Genomic DNA, 26,206 nt, shown 5'->3' with positions numbered 1-26,206 from the left:
TCAGCAGCCATCAACCTTTGTTGAGCTTGAGTTATTTTTACTTATAATGAATGGAAATGAAGGTTGATTATTTCAAATGAAAGTTGTAGTAAGTTTATATCCAAGTATGTGCATGCTAATGCTTGAATTAAGAGTTTGAAATGGGATTTTGATGCTTTGGAAAACTGCAATTTTTGGCAGCCTATAATATCATGAATTTATGTGTGTGAATATGTAGTTTATTAATGAAATGCAATGGTGTTAAATTGTGGGCAGCATGTGTAGTTAAAATGGAAGTGTATGTGTAACATAAGTGTTGATTCACATTAAATTTGGGTGGATGTAAATGTTGAAGTTTAATGGTGTATTGTGTGCTTTTTGCACTTAAGTATTCTTCCCAGAATGCTTGCTAGAATTGTGTACAATATATATATAGAAGTGCCATTGATTGAATATTGAAGTATTGGGAGGAGGAGGATTGTTAAAATTAGAAGTGTGATGTTCAAATGCAGGTTGTGCATGTTAGCGGCACCTAAATTAGGTCATAAGTGCCAAACTGTGAACCCAATTGGTATGAGGCCAATGGGGGGTGAAACTAGACACCACATTGGCCAACTTTAATATAGAAATGTTGCCAAAATTCTGCCTAGAAACTGACCTTAAAAATGACCAAATCCGGAATAGCAACCTTGCAACCCATATTTTTGACCATATGAATAGTAGTCATTAGGATGACCATAACTCACTCAAAACAGGTCCAATTGACCTAAAATTTTTACCATGGTTAGCTTTGACATAGATCTAAAATTCCTGTGAAGACATAAAAGCCTAGAAATGGCTAGAACCAAGTCAAATAGCTTGCACAATTTCGGGTATAAAAACTATCGAACCAAAAGTGACCTAAAATTGACCAAAATTTGCACTAAAGGTGCAATCTGTCTAGCTTTAGTAAATTGACCATAACTTGGACTATACAACTCAGAATGACCTGAAATTTTGCCCCGCATGCAATAAGACAAAGAGCTACAATTTTTCTTCTTTGACCAGAAGCTAAAAACCAAGAGAAATAGGACTTTAAGCTAGACCAATCTAGCACACAAAAATTGAGAATTTGACATTTACATATAATGATGCTTGAAGCAATTTGGCAATGAATGCCAACTTGTTAAAAAGGTAAATTGCACTATATTGGCAGCATATTGAATTACAATTTGTGACATGTTGATGCTAGAAACAACTTATCCATAGTACCTAAAAAGGTCAACATATGCATTGACTTATGAATTACATAATAGCTAGTAAACTCTAAAATTTGAAGAATTAAACAATTAATTTATAATGTGCCCTAGTTTGCCTAGTTGACTAGTTTGGATAGGTTGGCATGCCAATAGGATTCTGACAGTTTTTCTGTAAATGGCTTCATGCCATACTATGCTTTTACGACTTATTATGCCGCACTGTGACTTTAATAGCCTACGGCTATACATATTGTGTATTTATTATTGGCTTATCGCCAGATTGACTATATGGCTTTTTAGCCACGCTATTTGCACACCGGGAGACACTTTGTGACCGATAGTGTGACAGCCTGAGGTACTAGGTACCCAGTGCCAGTATATCCGTTTATCCAGTCTAGTTAGTATATAGGCTAGTAATTCAAGTACTATTAAATTCAAATAGCTAAATCCAGTCTACTGACATACAGCACTACCAAAAATTAGCAAATATTGAAATGTTAGCAAATAAAAGTAGAATCAGCAACTGCAAAGTATATTGATGTTATAAATTCATAAACACTTTATTTACTTTATTTTAGTGTATATTTCTTTATATTTGGCACCACTAAGCAAAATTGCTTAACGCGTTGCTTTTGTAATGCGTAGGTATTGGAGACACAATTGGGGAGCCTAGTAGACCTACGACCGGGTGAGACATCAGATCTGCACGAGTCCAGAGTCATTTGCACTGCGTTGCATACATGGTAGGACTTAGGATATCTTGTATTTTGTACTTTTGTTGTATTTTTGAAATTTGGCTCTGTATTTTGTAATGTTATGAAATCTCTAAAGTTTGTAATATTTTGTACATATTAAATAACATGGAGATTTTCTGGATATATTTAAATTATTATGGACTGTATTATGGAACTATTTAATGACTGTAAAAGTCTATTGACTTTACTGAGAAATAGAGACTGTGAAATATTTGAGATTTTGATAGTATCATATTAAACTGTTTTCAACAGGTTTGGAAGGACAGTTTGTCCGAAATACAGATGGCACCTTGCCAAATTTTTATTACCATTTTTGAAACACTGATTTGATCAAAGTATGAAAATAGTATCAGCATGATATGAATATACATAAAAGACCTCTTAAAAAAAAATTGAGTTCAGGAAATGAGTTGATTACAGACTAGGTGCTCCGGCACGCCGTGTAGCACGCCTTACTCAGCTATACTGTAGACGGGCGAGGGGTGTTACACATATCCTTCAAAATCTGGATGATTCTCTTAGATTGGCTATCTTTTTGTGAATGGAATGTTTTGCTGTAATTCAATCTAGTTCCTAGGGCCTTCTGAAGACTACCTAAGATTCTACAAGAGAATATTGGATATCTATCAAACACAATGGATACTGGCACTTCATGTAATCTCACCACTTCATCAATGTATAACTTAGACAATCTGTCCAGACTATAATCCATCCTGACTAGCAAAAAGTGTGCAGACCTAGTCAATCTATTGACAATAACCCAAACTACATCATGATTCTTCTATGTATGTGGAAGTCCTATCACAAGATCCTTGGTGATTCTCTCCCATTTTCACTCAAGAATCGGAAATGGCTATAGCAATCCTGTTGGCACCTGGTGTTCTGCCTTCACTTGCTGGCAAGTCAAGCAATTAGCTACATATTCTGCAACATCTTTCTTCATCCCCGTCCACCAGTAGTGCTCTTTAATGGTTTTATACATTTTTGTCCCACTATGGTGTATAGAAAATGGTGAATCATATGCCTCCTTCAAAATGATTTGCTTCAATCCCACATCATTAAGAATGCATATTCTGTCCTGGTATAACAACAAGCCTTCACCATTTACTGAAAAGTCTAGTTTCCTGCCATTCCGAGCCTCTTCCACTAATTTCAAATACTTATCATCATTCTGAACTGCTATTTTGATTTGCTCAATGTCGCAAGGTGTTTTGCGATCGCCTGGACGAACACTCACTGAAGTGGGAGAGAGTGAGGAGTCGCCACTTTAATTTTGAGGGAAATTAAAGAAAACCATTTGTGAAAATAAATTAAAATGAAACCACTTCAAAAACAGAGATTCTAGGTTTGGGGTCCGTAAACCGGTGGGGAAGGTGTTAGGCACCCCACCTCGTCCCTCAATGAGGGTAAGCAGATTTAACTTCAAGCTCTTTATAAACTAAAATTAATAGTTAGGGGGTTTGAACGGAGACGTTAACCCTCTTGGTAAAAGGGAATATTTGATTTTTCACCAATTCGGGTTACCCAGATACATAAGTAAATGAGATGACCCTTAGTGAGTTACTGTTACGTATCAGTTTTGTTTAAGGGGGTCATTTTACTTATTTGTTAAAATTTGATTTGAGAATCGGATAAGAACTCTCCTCCAATCTCCTTTTAGGTGAAAATTTAGATTGGAGATTGGATAAGAACTCTCCTCTGATCTTTTTTAGATATTTATTAAAAATTTTAGTGAGAATCGGATAAGAACTCTCCTCCGATCTCCTTTAAATAATAAAACTTTTAGGCTTGAGAATCAGATAAGAACTCTCCTCCAATCTCATTCAAATATTAAAATTTCAAGTGAGAATCGGATAAGAACTCTCCTCTGATCTCTTTTAATCATACTCTGGCACATGTCAGTAATGCAGGCGATTCTGGGGCGTGTGGTGGAGATTTTGTCTGCAACGCTTTAACTACCTCGACTCTGATTATGACGACAGTTAGCGAAAGTTGTCTTATTCCCTTTGTTTTCCGACCTCCCTCCCTTCCGATCTTTCTTACACGATCCTTTTCCGCTCTCTCATGACGGGCTCCCCTCTTCCGACCTCTCCAACTCCGATCTTCCCCTTCATCCGGGTCCAGTTCAATCAAAGCATTTATTCGTTCGATTTTTGAGGCATCTGCTTCATTTTCTGCTCGTAGTAAATGCTTAGGTTTTCCCTATATATATACCTTCAACGGGAAAGCCCTCCGCATTTGATTTTCTCCTCTTCCCTCTCGCATTTCCTGTTCTAACTGCTCCAGTAATAGTCCCAGCCATGATAGTGGCCTTTGATCTTTTTCCGATTGTTCTTTTTATTCCCTAACTGAAAATTTATGATCCCGGTAATCGGGAAATTATGATACCCTCATTTGATGATAGTGAGAGAACTGGACTAATTTGCTGACCTGGATCAAGGAGTTCGATTGTGTCGATCTCGAATTGTTCGACCGATATAATCGGCGAACTGATTTTGAGTGAGAAGACTTTTAATATTCCCCTTAACATTGGTGACTGCCCCTTGAAGTTCATTCGGCTTCTCACCACATTGGGTGTCCCGACAGCGGCTTGGTTCTGAGCAATAACATTGATGACGACCTCTCTCATCCTCATGAGAGTCATAATCCCCCCATCTGAGCTGTATATTTGTCCGATGTCGATGGCTGGCCTAACACATCTTTTGATTTAGCCACAAGACTAGGCTTTGACATAGGTCTTTATTAGATGGGATGTTCCACCGATCTTTAGAGATCGCCCCTACGATGTAATCAGACCTTCAATGTAATCCGATGTCTAGAGATTGCCCAAATGATGTAATTCGACTTTTAATGTAATCCGATCTCTAGAGATCGCCCAAATGATGTAATTTGACTTTTAATGTAAATGAAATTTATTTTTTCAATTATCATTTTTATTATTATTGCATTGATTATTTTCTGATCTCTGATGTGTTTATCCGATCCGGTTCCTAACTGAACAACCCTTAACCAATCCGCCTTAATTCACCGATCTGTAACTAGCCGATCTCTTTTATTATGGAATTTCTGAAATATTCGTGAGACATGTCAGAAAAGGCTGGCGAATCCTGCTAATCGATGCACTGCCTGGAACACTGCGAGCATTAAATGCTCAGACGGGTATAAATAGGGGATGGGTCAGCCAGTTGCTGCCTTATGTCATTTTCAGCATCCTGTGAGCGATTCCAAAATTCTCTCGATTTTTCAAGTTCTTTCGACACTGATCAAGCTCCGGTAAGGGTTTTGATCCTTCTTTTAGTTTAAATTCTCTATTTTCTTTGAAAATGAGCGGCGCCAAGGGTTAGAGAGCGGCAAGCCCCCCTTCCGTTTAGATCTCGTGGTTGTCTGATGAAGTGGAGGTGGTTGGACCAAGCGTGCGACCTGAACCTCCTAGGGCCTCTATTCCAGCTCGGGGGCAAGCAGCACCATCAAGGCATGTACATTCTTCAGGGAGAGAAAATCTTCCTATGGACGAGCTGCCATCAATCCTTCAAGAAACCGACCTGCAGTCGTTTAGCCAGGAGTACAACATCCAGGCTCGATTCATACGAACTCATTAAGTGTCACTGCGATCTTCGTGCCGATCACTTCTTCGAAGGGAATGATATGATCATGGTATACGAAAAGCAGTTAAAGGCCAGGCTGCGGTTTCCCCTCGATAACTTCTTTAAGGAAGTTCAAAAATTTCACCAAGTGTGCATAGCCTAAGTTCACCCGAACTCATGGCGGATCCTAGTAGCCTTAAGAGGCCTTTGCCGAGCCAAAGGACTCAGCCCTACAGCTAAGGTGTTTGCCGAACTACATAGGCTGACTCATCGAAAGGACGACGAGTGTTGGTTCTTCCAGGCAAAACCACATTGTGGGCTTTTTACCGATCTGCCCTCCTCCCTGAAGAATTGGAAGAATCGCTTCTTTATTCTAAGGAGAAAAATTCCGAACGGCTTTGAGGGTTTCCCTCGCAGCTGGCTGCACCAGGGCCCCTTGCTTCCGAAGCGCATCACCCTGAATAGGGAAGAAGGCCTGATGGTAATGGAACTGAAAGATCAGGCGGCCAGAGAGAAGTTCTCTTGCTTGGATGCAGTGACAACCGAACTGTATCACTGGACAATGGAGTTGATCACTGGCGAAGATCACGGGCTTCATCTCTCTGACCTCGGCCTTGGTATTTTCTATATCTCTGATATTTGGGCCTTAGCGATCTCACTGACCTCTTCTTTGTGCAGGTATGGCAAGCGGCGAGGCTTCTAAGGAGAGCCGAAAGTGGAAGAGGGAGGTCTTCCGGAAAGTGCGAGAGATGAAACATTCCGAGCTACTTCAAACGCCCAGCCATAATCCCAGAGAGATGCAAGGAGGCTCATCTCAACCCTCGGGACCGCCGATCATAGAAGTGGTCCGGTCTCCTCCTCACCAAGAAGAGTCGCCTCCACCTCCTCCAGTCGCTTCGAGTGCGAAAAGGGCCCCTTCCCAACCTCCTGTGAGGACCCTTTCCCGCTGCGCTTAAGTTCTGATCCACTCGCTGGAGAAGAACCGGACTGTTCAGGAAAATCCGGGCTTGGCCAAGGTCTTGGGGGCCTCGATCTTCCTTCAAGAGGATCGGGATAGGTTATCCTCGAACAATCTTGATGACATCCTGACTCGGACAATGAGCTTGAATGTGGCGAGTTTGGTGAACCAGCACATTGTCCAGGAGAAGGCTCACCATCTAAGTAAGGAGGTGGAGAAGATGTGTAACGAAGTGGCTTCCCTCCAATCCCAACTTTCATCTGCTCAGAGCTACATATCTGAAATTGAGGGGCGAATGAAGTTCTACGAGGATAAGCTGGCCGAGCAAGGTCAAGTTCTGGCCGAGCGAGCTCATGTTCTTGAAGAAGTTCGGGTGCTCCAAGCCGGTGAAGTTGCTCACCTCACTGAGGAGCTCCAAGCAAAAGAAGAAGAGGCGGTGACAAGGGAGGCCGGCGCTTATGTGAACATTCATAGGGATCTCTTAGCCGAGCTCAGGAATTGATATCCAAAGGAGGACTTCTCTTGGATTGTAGATCTGGCTCCCCGGGACGAGGGTGAGGATAGTGAGGAGGAGGCTGAGGGTGAGAGAGGAAGCAAACAAAATGTAGATTAGGCTGGGGGTGATCCTCCAGCCGAATGACTTATATAAACTTGAAATGAAATGAAAATTCCCCTTTTGTTCAATGATTGGATGTGATCAGAAAGTCTCTAAATTGCATAAGCACTTGATTGTCTGAGAATATTAGAACAACAACTAAAAGTGATTATTAATCTAAGTGTAAGAGGTCGGAAAATACAATAAGCATGAGATCGGCAGGGAACCAACGCTAAACGGGACTTGATTTTTGACTTGAACACTTAAGATCGGGATCATCATTAAACCAGATTGAAACCTTAACTTTATTATTCCTAAACTTTTAAATGAGAGATCGGCAATAAGACTGGTGGCACGAAGGCCTAATGTTGGTTCAATCTCGTTTGACAAGAAAGATCAGAAATATAATTGACTGATCAGGGGACTTGACAATTGGTTTGAGAGATCGGTGAGGCTTTAAATGATATGGGGACTTAGTATTGATTAGATTCCTTTTGAGGAGAGATCGGAAATGTGGTTAGTTGGCAAAGGGAGACTCAGTGTTAGGGATCGGTTTCAAAGTTTATTGATTTCGGGGATCAGCCAAAATATGGTGTCAACAGCTGCCCCTCTTTACATAATTCCTACTGGAAAAAATTTCCGGGTATGGATTATATAAAGATTCAAACCCATATTTTGGACAATTAAAATTTGAAATTTGAAATTAAAGTCAGGAAACTAAAACCCACTTGGGTCGGCACCCTGAGGTTGGTAACAGGAAATTAAAATGCTAGAAAATTAAAATCAACTTAGATTGAGGAACCAGAGGTTGATTAACAAGAAATTTAAACGCAAGAAAATTAAAATCAACTTAGATCGAGGAACCAGAGGTTGATTAACAGGAAATTTAAACGCAAGAAAATTAAAATCAACTTAGATCGAGGAACCAGAGGTTGATTAACAGGAAATTTAAATGCAAGAAAATTAAAATCAACTTAGATCAAGGAACCAGAGGTTGATTAATGGGAAATTTAAATGCAGGAAAAATAAAATCAACTTAGATCAAGGAACCAGAGGTTGATTGACAGGAAATTTAAAATGCAGGAAAATTAAAATCAACTTAGATCAAGGAACCAAAGGTTGATTAACAGGAAATTTAAAATTAAAATCAACTTAGATCAAGGAACCAGAGGTTGATTAACAGGAAATTTAAATGCAGGGAAATTAAAATCAACTTAGATCAAGGAACCAGAGGTTGATTAACAGGAAATTTAAATGCAGGAAAATTAAAATCAACTTAGATCAAGAAACCAGAGGTTGATTAACAGGAAATTTAAATGCACAAAAATTAAAATCAACTTAGATCAAGGAACTAGAGGTTGATTGACAGGAAATTTAAAATGCAGGAAAATTAAAATCAACTTAGATCAAGGAACTAGAGGTTGATTACCAGGAAATTTAAAATTAAAATCAACTTAGATCAAGGAACCATAGGTTGATTAACAGGAAATTTAAATGCAGGGAAATTAAAATCAACTTAGATCAAGGAACCAGAGGTTGATTAACAGGAAATTTAAATGCAGGAAAATTAAAATCAACTTAGATCAAGGAACCAGAGGTTGATTAACAAGAAATTTAAAATGTAGGAAAATTAAAATCAACTTACAAAGCAAGTCTAATCTCGACACGAGAAGTTCCTCCCCGATGAAGTGTACTTAACAGGATCCCGAAGGCCAATGATTAATGGAGGACGAGTTACAAGACTTGACCTACGACCTCATTTCTTCGGATGCCCCTTTTCTGTTCTTGACTTTCTTCTTATTTTATGAAAAGCGCCCTTGTGGGTTTTTGCTTTCCTTTCGCCCATTTGACTAGAACGCCCTTTCAGGTTTTCACCTTTAGTTTTTTTTTATTTTTTTATTTTTTTTTAGGCATAGTATCTTTTGACGGTGTCGGCATTTACAGGTCTTGAAAATTCTTCGCCGTCCATGTGGGTCAAGATAAAGGCCCCACTAGAGAATGCCTTTTTAACCACATAGGATCTGTCACACCCTACCCCTCTGTAAGGCATGACATGATCCCATAGTATACCCAATGAATTACCAACTCCGTCTACTGATAACCCATTAAATACACTACAAGGGATTTTAAAAACTTTTCTTACTTCTTTTACAGTTGTGAGCACTATTTATAGGTGTTAAAAACCTTTTTGAACTGAAGTGAAACAACTAACTCATTTGGTTTATTTGGAGTTTCTGTAAAAATTTTGGCAAAGTGCCATCTGTATTTTGGACAAAACAGTTCTTCAGAAAACCTATAAAAAACACTTCAATAATTTTCCAAATCTCAACTCCAATACATTTCTCAACACAACAATTTATCAAGTCAAATCCACAGTGGTTTTTCAAAGATTGAGATACGAGAAATATAATACAATTTGTACAAGCCAAAACCACTCATAATTATTTTACAAATCAAATTTACAATTTGGATTTACAATCTCAAAACCAACAACAAAATATACATACGGTGAATATACATTCTGATTACAAAATGCAAAATATTGGTATACTCGTTATACCAGGTAATCCCTCGCTGGATGTACTAGCAGCCTAGTCTGCTGCCCTGTCTATCTCTCTACCTGCGACAGCAATAAAAAGCTATCGCTGAGACAATGTCTCAGTGGTGCACAACATTAACCAAATACAATTTTAAATCACAATTCATAAATCATATCAATAGTGGATACTTAAAACCATAGTTAAATTCAAGACAATGAATGTCATAAGGAATTTAAACTCCAATTCACAAATTAGCAAAATTCATAATAACACAATTTAGTCAAATAGCTTAAAATATACCGTTGCAAATTCATACACAATTTGATCAAATTAATATATAATATTTTTTCCAATCAATCAAATATTTGAAATAATCATAAATAATATTATTTTTTTTCAATAAATCAATACAAAATAATCAATAATATTGTTTATAATTGTGTTTTAATAATCAATAACAAAAATATCAATATATAATATAATACAATGTTGCCAATCAATAACACAATTTAGGTCATTTTTTTTTTTTTTTTATTATATGTACGTGTTGTACAACACATACACATATACATCCCAATAATCGAAATCAAAATGGGCTAGCTATATAATATATAAAGTCAAGAGGGAGGAACATAATCATACTCACCCTAGGCTGATAAGTCAAAGAGGGAGGAATAATCACACTCACCCCATTAATGGAGGAGGAACATAGTAACAGTGTCATGCCAATTGTGAATCAAAACAATTCCAAACATTTTATTCAAATGATTCGTAAGAATCCAATAAATTTCCAAAGTTATAATTTCATTCACAAAATGGCAACACAATTCGTAATTCACTTCAATTTCCACAAAAACCATTTACAGTGCTTTTCAATCAATAAGTATCCATCAATATCATTCAAACAATTTTTCACAGTTTCAAACCATTCGCAATGTTTTTCAATCAATAAGTGTCCATCAAACACATTTCCACAATTTAAAACAATAATATACAAATAGTCAATGTTTATTTCAATTGAAAAATTCAAGAGAAATAGTTGTTGTGCACAAACCTCTGATGACTGCCTCCCTGGTCTGGACTCAGTGTTTCTTTCCCTTTTGTTGAGTCCTTGTTAACTGAGAAACACAATTTGAAGTGTTTCAGTACTAAATTAAATTGTTTCTATCGATGGTGTTTGGTAAATAATGCACTGAACTCAATTATTCACTTAATCACCTAATATACCGACCCTCGTTGCGTTTTAGGTAAATTAGGTTTTAGTGTCGTTAATATGTCACATTCGATAGGGTTTTAGGTTTGGTATGTTTTACCAAAGTCATTTCCTTGCTTAGTGCACTTTAATGCAAATTGCTGGATTCCGGGATACTGGTTTGACCTAGCCGGACGGCCTAGTTCCCTCGGTTTTCGGGTCTCGGTCAAAACTACAAACTTGTAGATCTAGGTCTTATTGCACGCGGGGCAAAATTTCAGGTCAATCCGAGTTAAGTAGACCAAGTTATGGTCATTATACTATTGCTGGTCAAATGGTACCATTTTAGGTCAATTTTAGGTCAATTTGGTCAACTCTGGTTCGGCCAGTTTTTGGACCCGAACTTGTGCAAGCTTTTTGACTTGCTTATGGTCATTTCTGGGCTTTGGTGTCTTCATAAGACATGTAGGTATGGGTCTTAACTATTCATGGTTAAAATTTCAGGTCAATTGGACCTGTTTTGAGTGAGTTATGGCCTAAACACTCACTACTGCCCAATTGGTCATTTTTCAGGTCCTAATTGCACCTAATCCGAATTGGTCATTTTTTTAGGTCACCTTGCAAGCAGAATTTTGGTATGTTTTCTCAATGAAAGTTGGCACATTTTGTGCCTAGTTTCACCTCAAATTGGTCTCATACCAATTGAGGTTACACATTTAAGGTTATAGGCTAAAATGTACACTGCCCTCAATATGCCTTTCACACCCCACTTCAAACACACATTTACCTTTGCAATTTGTTTACTTACCTACCAATCTGTTTTGGTACATTACCAAAAGCATTTACTACATTACATTAAAATTACTTTGGGCAGATTACCATTACCCTCAACACACCAAATGTAATTCACATTTACAATTTCTAAGTACCATTACATACACACCTAAGCATTACCAATTTTACATACACTTTACAATATCAATCTACATACATATCATCAATCCTTCTAGGTCAATATTCTGCTTACACTTCCTTCAATATATACATTTACTCAAGTGTTCCCAAGCTACCGCAAATCTTCTTCAACATCAAAGTGCCGTCCAAGTTACCAATTCCCATCCAAGTGCATAAATCACCATATAAACATGAAATAATTCACTAGGTTACTATATCACCATGATCAACATTATTTCTCATCAATTATATGCAAAAATATCTCATCAAAAATGTGACTCATGGCTGTCCAAAATGAAAACAACAATAACTCTTCAAACTCAAAATTTTCTTTCACCAAACCAACACCCATAACATGCACACAAAACTTAACAAAGGAATTCTCAAAAAATGTAAACTTACCTTTGATTGTAACTTGCTAAACCTTCACCAAACTTCTCAAAATTGGTATCAATATCTTCCTTGTGATGTGTAGACAAAGTTTAATGAAGAAACCTAAGAGGTTGGAGTTGAAAATGGAGAGTTAAGAAAGCTTGCATGAAAAATGGCTATGGAGTTTCCTCTCACCTTCATTCACGGCAATGTTGAATTCATGTGGAGAAGATGGAGTTTCAGCTGCATATTAAGTGTACACATGTCCCACTATGTGTTTAATTAATTCCCTTAGTGGTCCACTAAAAAATTAAATCATATTATAAGTTAAACTTTCACTTAATCCCACATTAACCCATGATTTTAGCTATTTACTTTAGGTACCACCAAATTAATTTTTCATTTCATTTTCTAAGTGTAATATTATTTATTTTTAATGGAAATTTAGGTCAAAAGACACTTCGGGATGTCAAATGACCATAATGCCCCTGTTCAGGTGGCATTGTCGATTTTTCGGTATTCAAGGGTTTTATGCATTTTCGATTTCTCACTTTTGTTTGTACTAATTATTTAATTTTACTTTAATCTTTCTAATGAGATTTATACTTCCATAAGGGTCTATTTATGTCCTAAAAATGTTTTACAGGGTTCCACGAAGAACAGGGCCAGTCAACGGTCCACACCGTGACTTTCCGGTGCGGTCACCCATCGCTAGGTTTCCCGGCTCACTTATTCGGTTACATTTCTTTGCTATGATTTTTTCCTTTGTTTTTCTTGTATTTTCTTTTCTTGTATTTCATTATTTATGTCTCCTCTCTCATATCAAGGTGTGGTTCTAGGCATCCTAGCTGTCCGGACAAAGACTGGTCACCAAGCAATGAGCACTCTAGAACTTAGGGGTGTTACAATTCTCCCCCCCTTAAATAAATTTCGTCCACGAAATTTTACCCAATAGTTATCTTACAATAGTCATACGTTTATTTTTTTCCTTTTTATACGATCGACTAATCTTCTTTTTCTCAAATTTGTATAAGACTTTTAACAATCTAATACAACGTTTAATTTGTTTGTATATCACCAATCTTCTCTTGCTATTGTCCTGTATAATATTTCGATTCATGTTCCTTCTTGAATGACCCTCGAGGTCATGTTAGAATCATTTATCTAGTCATTGGTCCTCTGACCATTCTAGTCCATAGTCTTCCTCACATTCGTAATATTTCTTTGTTATATCTGAACCAACTGTTCGAATTTTTACTTCCATAACTCTTTTTATCTGTCAATATTCTATAACTTACTTCCTTTTGTGCTGAACTGTAACCTTTCGATATTCTAACTTTTAATTTTTAGATCCCTAAGTAGGATTTTCAAACTTATTTCTAACAATTAAATTATGTCCTGGCATAACTATACCAAAACAGATGCCGTTGGTAACTATTCTTATCTAGGTATACTATCGGGTGATCGTAGCTCTACACAATAATCTCAAGTCGATCTTGTGATCTGCGACTTACGAGATAAACATCAAGAACATTGCATAGTTACTATGATACATCCCAATAGATCAAACTTTGTTATCTTTTATTCTTTTTGAATTCACTGATATTCGAATCTTATTCTGATTACAATATCCATTAGCAAATTCTAACAGTAACCTCCTTGCCCTCATCTAGAGCAATTCCATTACTGCATCTTACTTTTACGTCCTCTTGCTTTACATTAAGTAGGCTCGCCAATTAGCTTTATAATTTATGGTGTGTCAGAAAATACTTTTCGCCGACAAACTCTTTCAAAAGTAATTTCACTTATTATCACAATCCTTATCTCAAGGACTAATCACTAATGCATCAAAATTTATTCCCCTGTAAAGGAATAACAATAGAATATATAGTTCTAACACTAACATAAAAGTATGCAAACTCCAGGTCAAACAATACATATATATATCTTAGTTGCTAATTGAGAAAGTACCAGCAATGATGTCAAAAGTCTCAGTCTCTTTTACGTCAGATAGCGTATACTCTAGTTGAAGCATCACCTTATTTTGGCTGATTCACAGTAGTCTGACTTCTAGGTGTACTACCCCTACCTCTACCTTTGCCTCTACTAACTGATGGTGAACTATTTGGGGTAGAAACTTGGGTTGATCCCTTTGGTGTAGTAAATGATCCAGAACGACCTGGATTTACACAATCCCTAGCAAAATGACCAGTCTCTCCACAGTTAAAGCATGCTCCTACGGCTCTATAACATAGCCCACTATGTGGTTTACCACAAGTTTCACAAAGTCGATCTGACAGCGCATTTCTGGGTTTCTGTTGAGTTTGCTGATCGGATCGAGGTGGTTTCTGTCCAAAAGATCTATCTCTCTGACTTCTTACTATCTCTGTCGTATCCCCAAAGTTTTCCTCTTTCCGGTGGGACCACTAGAACTCTGTCACGACTTTCCCTCTTTTTCTGCCCTCTCTGATTTCTTTTTCTCAGGGGCCACTTCAGATTCAATTCTTTCTAATTCTAGTGCTTGAGAAATAAGTTCAGAGAAGTTGTTATGTTTGAATCCGACCACTTGTAATCTGATACTAGGCTTCAAGCCAATTTCAAACCTCTTACATCTCTCCCTGCTGGTAGAAAGTAGACTTACTGCATAATGGCTTAGGCAGAAAAATTCTCTTTCATACTCAGCCACTGATCGGCCCCCCTGTTTCAGACTTAGGAACTCTTGCAGCTTCTGGTCTACATAAGCATCAGGGACATATTTCTGCCTGAATTCCCTGAGGAAGTCATTCCATGTTAGCACTGCAGGTTCTACCAGACTGTGGGGAATGGTTTTCCACCAGTCATAAGCATCTCCCTGTAGTAAGGATACTGAGTACTCAAATCTGAGCTCCTCTGTGCAATGCAGTTTCTTGAATACCCTATCCATCCTCTCTAACCATTGTTCAGCTTCTAGAGGATCTACTGTCCCCTTAAACTCTGTAGCCCCATACTTCATCAATTTGTCATATTGTCTAGCAGAAGACTGTGGTTGTACCACTGGAGTCTGTATTGGGGCTTGAGTAGGCACATTACCATCCATTTGTTGGAACATTGCAGCCGTCTGCTGAGCGAACTGAGCAGAGAACTGCGGTACTGCAGGGGCTGGTGCTACTGAACCACTGACATTATGTAGGCATGGGGCATCCCCTTGCACCTCAGCCTCTATCGATTGATCGACTGAACGATTACCCTCTTCCATAGTCAATTCGAGGATTTTAGACCTCCTGTACAATAATACAAGGAGATTTCCTCCCGTTAGTGCATATTTATAATGTAATGTACTGTATGTATCAAACCATGATATTGAGCAGTTGTACTGTGAAGAAAGAATATTCAAGTAACAAGTGAAAACAGAATTTAAAAACTTTGCTCTGATACCACTAAAACATGTCACACCCTACCCCTCTGTAAGGCATGACATGATCCCATAGTATACCCAATGAATTAGCAACTCTGTCTACTGATAACCCATTAAATACACTACAAGGGATTTTAAAAACTTTTCTTACTTCTTTTACAGTGGTGAGCACTATTTATAGGTGTTAAAAACCTTTTTGAACTAAAGTGAAACAACTAACTCATTTGGTTTATTTGGAGTTTCTGTAAAAATTTTGGCAAAGTGCCATCTGTATTTTGGACAAAACAGTTCTTCAGAAAACCTATAAAAAACACTTCAATAATTTTCCAAATCTCAACTCCAATACATTTCTCAACACAACAATTTATCAAGTCAAATCCATAGTGGTTTTTCAAAGATTGAGATACGAGAAATATAATACAATTTGTACAAGCCAAAACCACTCATAATTATTTTACAAATCAAATGTACAATTTGGATTTACAACTGCTCAAAACCAACAACAAAATATACATACAGTGAATATACATTACAGTACAAAATGCAAAATATTGGTATACTCGTTATACCAGGTAATCCCTCGCTCGATGTACTAGCAGCCTAGTCTGCTGCCCTGTCTATCTCTCTACCTGCGACAACAATAAAAAGTTATCGCTGAGACAATGTCTCAGTGGTGCACAACATTAACCAAATACAATTTTAAATCACAATTCATAAATCATATCAATAGTGGATACTTAAAACCATAGTTAAATTCAAGACAATGAATGTCATAAGGAATTTAAACTCCAATTCACAAATTATCAAAATTCATAATAACACAATTTAGTCAAATAGCTTAAGAATACCGTATTGCCAATTCATACACAATTTGATCAAATTACTGAATAACACAGTTTTTCCAATCAATGACACAATTTGATCAAATAACTGAATAATACCTTTTTGCAAATCAATAACACAATTCGCTCAAATAACTGAATAATATTGTTTTGCAAATCAATAACACAATTCGATCAAATAACTGAATAATACAATGTTGCCAATCAATAACACAATTTAGGTCATGACACAAATTTTTCCATATATGCCGTGTTGTACACCACGACAAGACATACTCACCCCAATAATCGAAATCAATGAGGGAGGAAGCTAGCTATCTAATGAGTACTCATCCATACTCACCTCAGACTGGGAAGTCAAGAGGGAGGAACATAATCATACTCACCCCAGGCTGATAAGTCAAAGAGGGAGGAATAATCACACTCACCCCATTAATGGAGGAGGAACATAGTAACAGTGTCATGCCAATTGTGAATCAAAACAATTCCAAACATTTTATTCAAATGATCCGTAAGAATCCAATAAATTTCCAAAGTTATAATTTCATTCACAAAATGGCAACACAATTCGTAATTCACTTCAATTTCCACAAAACCATTTCTGATGCTTTTCAATCAATAAGTATCCATCAATATCATTCAAACAATTTTTCACAGTTTCAAACCATTCGCAATGTTTTTCAATCAATAAGTGTCCATCAAACACATTTCCACAATTTAAAACAATAATATACAAATAGTCAATGTTTATTTCAATTGAAAAATTCAAAAGAAATAGTTGTTGTGCACAAACCTCTGATGACTGCCTCCCTGGTCTGGACTCAGTGTTTCTTTCCCTTTTGTTGAGTCCTTGTTAACTGAGAAACACAATTTGAAGTGTTTCAGTACTAAATTAAATTGTTTCTATCGATGGTGTTTGGTAAATAATGCACTGAACTCAATTATTCACTTAATCACCTAATATACCGACCCTCGTTGCGTTTTAGGTAAATTAGGTTTTAGTGTCGTTAATATGTCACATTCGATAGGGTTTTAGGTTTGGTATGTTTTACCAAAGTCATTTCCTTGCTTAGTGCACTTTAATGCAAATTGCTGGATTCCGGGATACTGGTTTGACCTAGCCGGACGGCCTAGTTCCCTCGGTTTTCGGGTCTCGGTCAAAACTACAAACTTGTAGATCTAGGTCTTATTGCACGCGGGGAAAAATTTCATGTCAATCCTAGTTAAGTAGACCAAGTTATGGTCATTATACTATTGCTGGTCAAATGGTACCATTTTAGGTCAATTTTAGGTCAATTTGGTCAACTCTGGTTCGGCCAGTTTTTGGACCCGAACTTGTGCAAGCTTTTTGACTTGCTTATGGTCATTTCTGGGCTTTGGTGTCTTCATAAGACTTGTAGGTATGGGTCTTAACTATTCATGGTTAAAATTTCAGGTCAATTGGACCTGTTTTGAGTGAGTTATGGCCTAAACACTCACTACTGCCCAATTGGTCATTTTTTAGGACCTGTTTTGAGTGAGTTATGGCCTGAACAGCAGAACGCACTACCGAACTTAGGGGTGTTACAGGATCCCTCGTAGGTTGGTGACCATTTACCCCGGGGATAGTCTTGATTCGGAAGCACTTTCTTCAGGACTAGGTCCCCTGGTTGGAATTCACGTGGGCGAACCCCTTTGTTAAATGCCCTAGCCATTCTTCTTTGGTATAACTGCCTGTGACATGCCGCCGCTAGCCTCTTCTCATCTAGCAAATTTAATTGGTCCAACCTTGACTGGATCCATTCCGACTCATCAATTCCTGATTCTTCCAGAATTCTTAGAGAAGGAATTTTTACCTCAATATGAAATACAGCTTCCATCCCATAAACCAGTGAGTATGGGGTTGCCCCAGTTGATGTTCTTACAGAAGTCCGGTATGCGTGAAGGGCGTAGGGAAGCATATCATGCCAATCCTTATAAGTGAGTGTCATTTTTCGGATTATTCTCTTGAGATTTTTGTTTGCGGCTTCCACTGCTCCATTCATCTGGGGACGGTATGGTGAGGAATTGAGATGTCAGATTTTATATTGATCACATAATCTCTGAATCTTCGGACCATTCAAATTCTTGGCGTTGTCAGTGACGATTTCATTGGGGAGGCCATGCCGATAGATGATATTATTTTTGAGGAATTTGAGAAATGTGTTCTGTGTAATGTGGGCATATGATATTGCTTCGACCCATTTAGAAAAATAATCGATAGCTACCAGGATAAATCTATGCCCATTGGATGCCTTAGGGTTGATGGGGCCAATCACATCGATGCCCCACATTGCAAAAGGCCATGGTGAAACGAGGTTGAACAATTGGTGAGGCGGAACATTTATCGGATCTGCATAGATTTGACACTTATGGCACTTTCGGAAATACTCAACGCAATCCTTTTCCATGGTAGTCCAAAAATATCCTCGTCTAATGATTTGCTTAGCCATCATATGCCCATTGGCATGGGTTGCACAGTTTCCCTCATGAGTCTCGAAAAGGATTTTCTTCGCCTCTTTTGCATCCACACATCTCAACAATTCGCCGTTGGAGCTCCTTTTATATAGAGTTTCTCCACTGGGGAAGTATCCCAATTCTAATCTCCGAATCATCCTCTTTTCATTCTTACTTGCCCCTGAGGGGAATTCTCTGGTTCTAGTGTAAGGCAAGATTGTAACACCCCTAAGTTCGGTAGTGCGTTCTACTATTCCGGTGACCAGTGTTGTCCGGACAGCTAGAATGCCTAGAACAACACTTCGATATAAGTGAGGAGACATTAAATAATGAAATACAAGAAAAGAAAATACAAGAAAAACAAAGAAAAAATAATAGTAAAGAAATGCAACCAAGTTAAGCGAGCCGAGAACCCTAGCGATGGGTGACCACACGGGGAAGTCACAGCGTGGACCGTTGACTAGCCCTGGACCGCGGGGAACCCAGGAAAATATTTTTAAGACTTAAAGAGACACCTATTGAAGTATAAATATCATAAGAAATATTAAAGAAAAATTAAATCATTAGTACAAAGAAAAGTGAGAAATCGAAAAATGGACAAAACCCGGTATTATCGAAAAATCGGGAATGCAACTCGAACAGGGGCATTGTGGTCATTTGACACCCCGAGTTGTCTTTTGACTTAAATGTCCATTAAAAATACATGATATTACACTTGGAAAATGTCATGAGAAATTAAATTTGTGGTACCTAAAGTAAATAGCAAAAATTGGGAGCTTAATGTGAGAAATTGGGAATTTAAGATTAAATAAATATTTAATCACCCATGGTTCTCCACTAACTCACCTAAGTGGACCACTACATCCTCATTTTTGGAAAGATTGTCATCTTCTTCAACCTTCCCAAACAGCAGCCGATTTGCTCCCAAGAAGAACTCCATGGCCAAAGCTTCCAAGCTCCATGCATGAACTCCAATCTTCACTTTCAAGCCATAATTTCTTGTAAGTCTCTCCATTAAAAGTGATCCTTACACAATGGGCAGTAGATAGGCAGCAAGAAGACCAAGTTTTGGAGGAGTTTTGAAGAATTTCCAAAGTGGTAAGTTTGTATTTTTGAATATTGCTTTGTTAAAGTTTGTAAGCGTGTTATGGGTGTTTGAATTATGAAGAAATTTTTGAGGTTTGATGTTGAATGGGAATGTGTAATTTTGGTAGCCATAGAAATATCATGAAGGCAGGTTATTTGTGCTTGTAAATGGTGAATTAAATGATTGATTAAATGTATATTGTGTAGGAAATTGTTTAGGTGATGTATACTTAGTACATGTAAATGTAAAATGAAATTTAAAGCTTGGAAAGTAATGGAATGTAAGTGTACCATTGTGGCAGTTTGCTAACCCTTGAAGAATGCTGGAATTCATGCTTGGTTTATGGAATAATGATGTTAAAATGTGTTGGTTGTTATGGCAGTTTGAATGTATGTATAGTGGTATAAAGGTTGGACATGTGAATGAGCTTGGTTATGGAGTTAAATTGTTGTAAATTGAGTTGGGCAAATTCTGCACTTGTTGGTGCACATTGAATGTAATTGTAAGCTACCAAAATGACCTATAATTTGTTGTGAATTATGTTTAGGTCATGGTACAACCAGAATTAGTTTGAATGTTAAGTTTGGTGAGTGTTAAAAGTGATGTTTGATATGTATGCAAGAATTGTAATAGGGCAGTTTGTGTTTTAGGCCTATAACTTTAAGTGTGTGGCTCCAATTGGCATGAGACCAATTGGAGGTGAAACTAGGCACAAAATGTGCCAACTTTCATGAAGGAAGCTTGCCAAAATTCTGCTTGCAAGGTAGCTTGAAAAATGACCGAATCCGGATTAAGTGCAATTGAGGCCTGAAAACTGACCATTTGGGCAGCAGTTAGTGTTTAGGCCATAACTCACTCAAAACAAGTCCAATTGACCTGAAAATTTAACCATGAATAGTTAAGACCCATATCTACAAGTCTTATGAAGACACAAAAGCCCAGAAATGACCATAAGCAAGTCAAACAGCTTGCACAAGTTTGGGTCCAAAAACTGGCCGAACCTAAAATGACCTAAAGTGATCTAAAATGACCAATTTTGGTGCAATTTGACCAGCAATAGTAAAATGACCATAACTTGGTCTACATAACTCAGAATGACCTGAAATTTTTCCCCGCGTGCAATAAGACATAGGTCGTCCGGGATACTAGTTTGTAGTTTTGACCAAAACCCGAAAACCGAGGGAACTAGGTCGTCCGGCTAGGTCAAACTAGTATTCCGGAATCCAACAAATCGCAAGAAAATGCAGTATACACGGAAATGAATTTGGTAACATATACCAACCCTAAAAGACTATCGATTGTGACATATTAATGACATTAAATCCTAAATTACCTAGAATGTACCAAGGGTCGACATAGTAGGTTGACTAAGCGAATAAATGAATTCAGTGAATTAATTATCAAGCATTATCGTTAGAGACAGTTTAAATGAGTACTGAAACACTTCAAATTGTGTTTCTCAGTTTGCAAAGACTCAGGGAGGGGAAGGAAACACTAAGTCAGAGCCAAGAGACAGTTATCAGAGGTTTGTGCACAATAATTAATTCTTTTGAATTTTTCAATTGGAATAAATTATGATTATTTGTATTGTTTTAAATTGTGTTTGTGCACAATAATTAATTCTGTTAAATTTTTCAATTGGAATAAATTATGATTATTTGTATTATTTTAAATTATGTTTGTGCAGAATAATTATTTCTTTTGAATTTTTCAATTGAAATAAATTATGATTAATTGTATGTTATTGTTTTAAATTGTATTTGTGCATAATAAGTATTTCTTTTGAATTTTTCAATTGAAATAAATTATGATTATTTCTATGTTATTTTTTTAAATTTTGTTTGTGCACAACGGCTATTTCTTTTGAATTTTTCAATTGAAATGAATTATGACTATTGTACATTATTGTTTTAAATTATGTTTGTGCATAATAAGTATTTCTTCTGAATTTTTCAATTGAAATAAATTATGATTATTTATATATTATTATTTTAAATTGTGTTTGTGCATAATAAGTTTGACTTCTCATTTTCTACTTAAAAATTTAATTCAACATTATAGTTTTAAATTGTGTCCGTGCACAATACTTTTATATTCACTGCTTTTACTAGCAAATTTATGTAGAAAAATGAGTTATGAATAAGTTTTGATTGCTTTGGTTTTGGGAATATTATTTGGAACTTATTGTATTGCCAACTTTGCAAATGGAAATTTTGAGATAAAATGTGATTTATGGTTTGTACGAAATATTGTGATTTGAAATTGTTTTGATTCACATTTGGCATGACACTGTTGATATATTCCTCCCTCTTTGACTTATCAGTCTGGGGTGAGTGTGATTATGTTCCTCCCTCTTTGACTTGCCAGTCTGAGGTGAGTGTGGATGAGTACTCATTATTCAGCTAGCTTCCTCCCTCATTGATTTCGATTATTGGGGTGAGTGTGTCTTGTCGTGGTGTACAACACGGCATGTGTGGAAAAATTATGTCATGGCCTAAATTATGTTATCGATTGGCAACATTGTATTTGTCACACCCTACCCCTCTGTAAGGCATAACATGATCCCGTAGTATACCTAATGAATTACCAACTCCGTCTACTGATAACCCATTAAATACACTACAAGGGATTTTAAAAACTTTTCTTACTTCTTTTACCGTGGTGAGCACTAATTACAGGTGTTAAAGACTTTGGTGAACTGAGTGAAATAACTAACTCAATTGGTTTATTTGGAATTTCTGTAAAAATTGTGGCAGAGTGCCATCTGAATTTTGGATAAAACAGTTCTTCAGAAAACCTGTAAAAAGTACTTCAATAATTTTCCAAATCTCAACTCCAATACATTTCTCAACACAACAATTTATCAACTCAATTCCATAGAAATTTTTCAAAGTCTGAGATAAGGAAATATAATACAGCTTTTACAAGTCAAAACAGCTCGTAATTATTTTACAACTTCAAGGTACAATTTGAATTTACAACTGCTCAAAACCAAAAACAATATGTACATACAGTGTCATACATTACAGTACAAAATGCAAGGTATTGGTATACTCATTATACCCGAAAAATCTCTCGCTGGAGGTATTAGCAGCCTAGTCTGCTGCCCTGTCTGTCTCTCTACCTGCGACAGCAATAAAAAGCTATCGCTGAGACAATGTCTCAGTGGTGCACAACATTAACCAAATACAATTTAATCACAATTCATAAGTCATGTAAATAGTAGACACTTAAAATCATAGTTAAATTCAAGATAATAAATGTCAACAAGAATTTAAACTCCATTTGTCAATATCACAATAATTTTCCATAAGTCAGATCATGTTTGAATTCAAAAGACAGTATATGTCAATGAGAGTTTAAATCAATTTCATAATGCAATTTAGTCGAATAATTTAAGAATACAGTGTTGCCAATTCATTCACAACTTAAGCCATGACACAAATTTCCGATCAATGCCGTGTTGTACACCACGACAAAGCAATCACAACCTCACTAATCGAAATCAATGAGGAAGGGGAGCTAGCTATATAATGAGTACTCATCCGATCACCTCAACTTGTAAACCAGAGAGGGAGAAAAATAAACGATCACGACTCCATAAATGGAGAAGGAAAATAAACGATCCCAACCCCATAAATGGAGAAGGAATGATACGATACTGTCATGCTAAGTGTGAACACAAAATCAATTCCAAACATTTTATTCAAATGATTCGTGAGAATCCAATAAATTCCCAAAGTCATAATTTCATTCACAAAATGGTAACACAATTCATAATTAACTTCGATTTTCACAAATCACACTAAACTAATTTTCCCACAATTTCAAACCATTTACAATGCTTTTAAGCAATAAGTATCCATCAATATCATTCAAACAATTTCTCACAGTTTCAAATCATTTACAATGCTTTTCAAGCAATAAATACCCATTCAAAGACATTTCCACAATTTAAAACAATAATGTACAAATAGTCAATATTTATTTCAATTGAAAAATTCAAAAGAAATATTCGTTGTGCACAAACACAATTTAAAATAATAATATACAAATATTCAATATTTATTTCAATTGAAAAATTCAAAAGCAATAGCCGTTGTGCACAAACCTCTGATGACTGTCTCTGCAGTCCGACTCGGTGTTTCCTTCTCTTTTCCTGAGTCTTTAGTAACTGAGAAACACAATTTGAAGTGTTTCAGTACTAAATTAAATTGTCTCTAACGATAATGTTTGGTAAATAATGCACTGACCTCAATTTTTCACTTAATCACCTAATATACCGACCCTCATTGCGTTTTCAGTAAATTAGGTTTTAGTGTCGTTAATATGTCACATTCGATAGGGTTTTAGGTTTGGTATGTTTTACCAAAGTCATTTCCTTGCTTAGTGCATTTTAATGCAAATTGCTGGATTCCGGGACACTGGTTTGACCTAGCCGGACGACCTAGTTCCCTCGGTTTTCAGGTCTTGGTCGAAACTACAAACTTGTAGATCTAGGTCTTATTGCACGCGGGGCAAAATTTCATGTCAATCCGAGTTAAGTAGACCGAGTTATGGTAATTATACTATTGCTGGTCAAATGGTACCATTTTAGGTCAATTTTAGGTCAAATTGGTCAATTCTGGTTCGGCCAGTTTTTGGACCCGAACTTGTGCAAGTTGTTTGACTTGCTTATGGTCATTTCTGGGCTTTGGTGTCTTCATAAGACTTGTAGGTATGGGTCTTAACTATTCATGGTTAAAATTTCAGGTCAATTGGACCTGTTTTGAGTGAGTTATGGCCTAAACATTCACTGCTGCCCAATTGGTCATTTTTCAGGTCCTAATTGCACCTAATCCGAATTGGTCATTTTCTTAGGTCACCTTGCAAGCAGAATTTTGGTATGGTTTCTCAATGAAAGTTGGCACATTTTGTGCCTAGTTTCACCTCAAATTGGTCTCATACCAATTGAGGTTACACATTTAAGGTTATAGGCTAAAATGTACACTGCCCTCACTATGCCTTTCACACCCCACTTCAAACACACATTTAACTTGCAAAGTTTACTTCCATACCCTACCAGTCTGTTTTGGTACATTACCAAAAGCATTATCTACTTTACATTAACATTATTTTGGGCAGATTACCATTACCCTCAACACACCAAATATCATTCACAATTACAATTTCTAATTACCATTACAAATACACCTAACCATTACAAATTTTACATACACTTTACAATATCAATCTACATACATCTCATCAACCTTCTAGGTCAATATTCTGCCCACACTTCCTTCAATATATACCATTACTCAAGTGTCTCCAAGCTGCATAAACCATTCTTCAACATCAAAGTGCCATCCAATTTACCAATTCCCATCCAAGTGCATAAATCACCATATAAACATGAAATAATTCACTAGGTTACTAATTCATCATGATCAACACCATTTCTCATCAATTATATGCACAAATATCTCATCAAAAACGTGACTCATGGCTGTCCAAATTGAAAACAACAATTACCCTTCAAACTCAAAATTTTCCTTCACCAAACCAACACCCATAACATGAACATAAACTTTAACAAAGAAATTCTCAAAAATGCAAACTTACCTTTAATTGTAACTTGCTAAACCTTCACCAAACTTCTCAAAATTGGTATCAATATCTTCCTTGTGATGTGTAGACCATTTTTCATAAAGCTACTTAAGGGATTGGAGTTGAAATGGAGGAGAAGATGAGGTTTGAAGCAAAATGGCTATGGAGTTTTCTCAGGGAGCTTGTTACGGCATTGTTGAAGAACTAAGAGAAAATGAATCTGCAGATGGTATGTTAGGTGTACACCTGCCCCATTAGCTTTAATTTATTCCTTTAGTGGTCCACTTATTTGGATTAAATCATATAATATGTTTACATGTGTTATTTACACATTTTTCACTCCATTTTGGCTATTTGTATTAGGTACCCTCAATTTAATTTTTCATTTTATTTTCTAAGTGTAATATTATTTATTTTTAATGGAAATTTAGGTCAAAAGACACTTCGGGATGTCAAATGACCATAATGCCCCTGTTCGGGTTATGTTCCCGATTTTTCGGTAACACCGTATTTTGTCTGTTTTTCGATTTCTCACTTTTCTTTGTACTAATTATTTAATTTTTCTTTAATCTTTCTAATGAGATTTACTCTTTAATAAGGTTCTATTTATGTCCTAAAAATGTTTTCCAGGGTTCCCATGATCCGAGAGCTA

Source organism: Hevea brasiliensis, chromosome 9 (assembly GCF_030052815.1).
Source record: "Hevea brasiliensis isolate MT/VB/25A 57/8 chromosome 9, ASM3005281v1, whole genome shotgun sequence".
Lineage (NCBI taxonomy): Eukaryota > Viridiplantae > Streptophyta > Magnoliopsida > Malpighiales > Euphorbiaceae > Hevea > Hevea brasiliensis.
The sequence above is the reverse complement of the archived record's forward strand: the minus strand, read 5'-3'. Positions refer to the sequence as shown.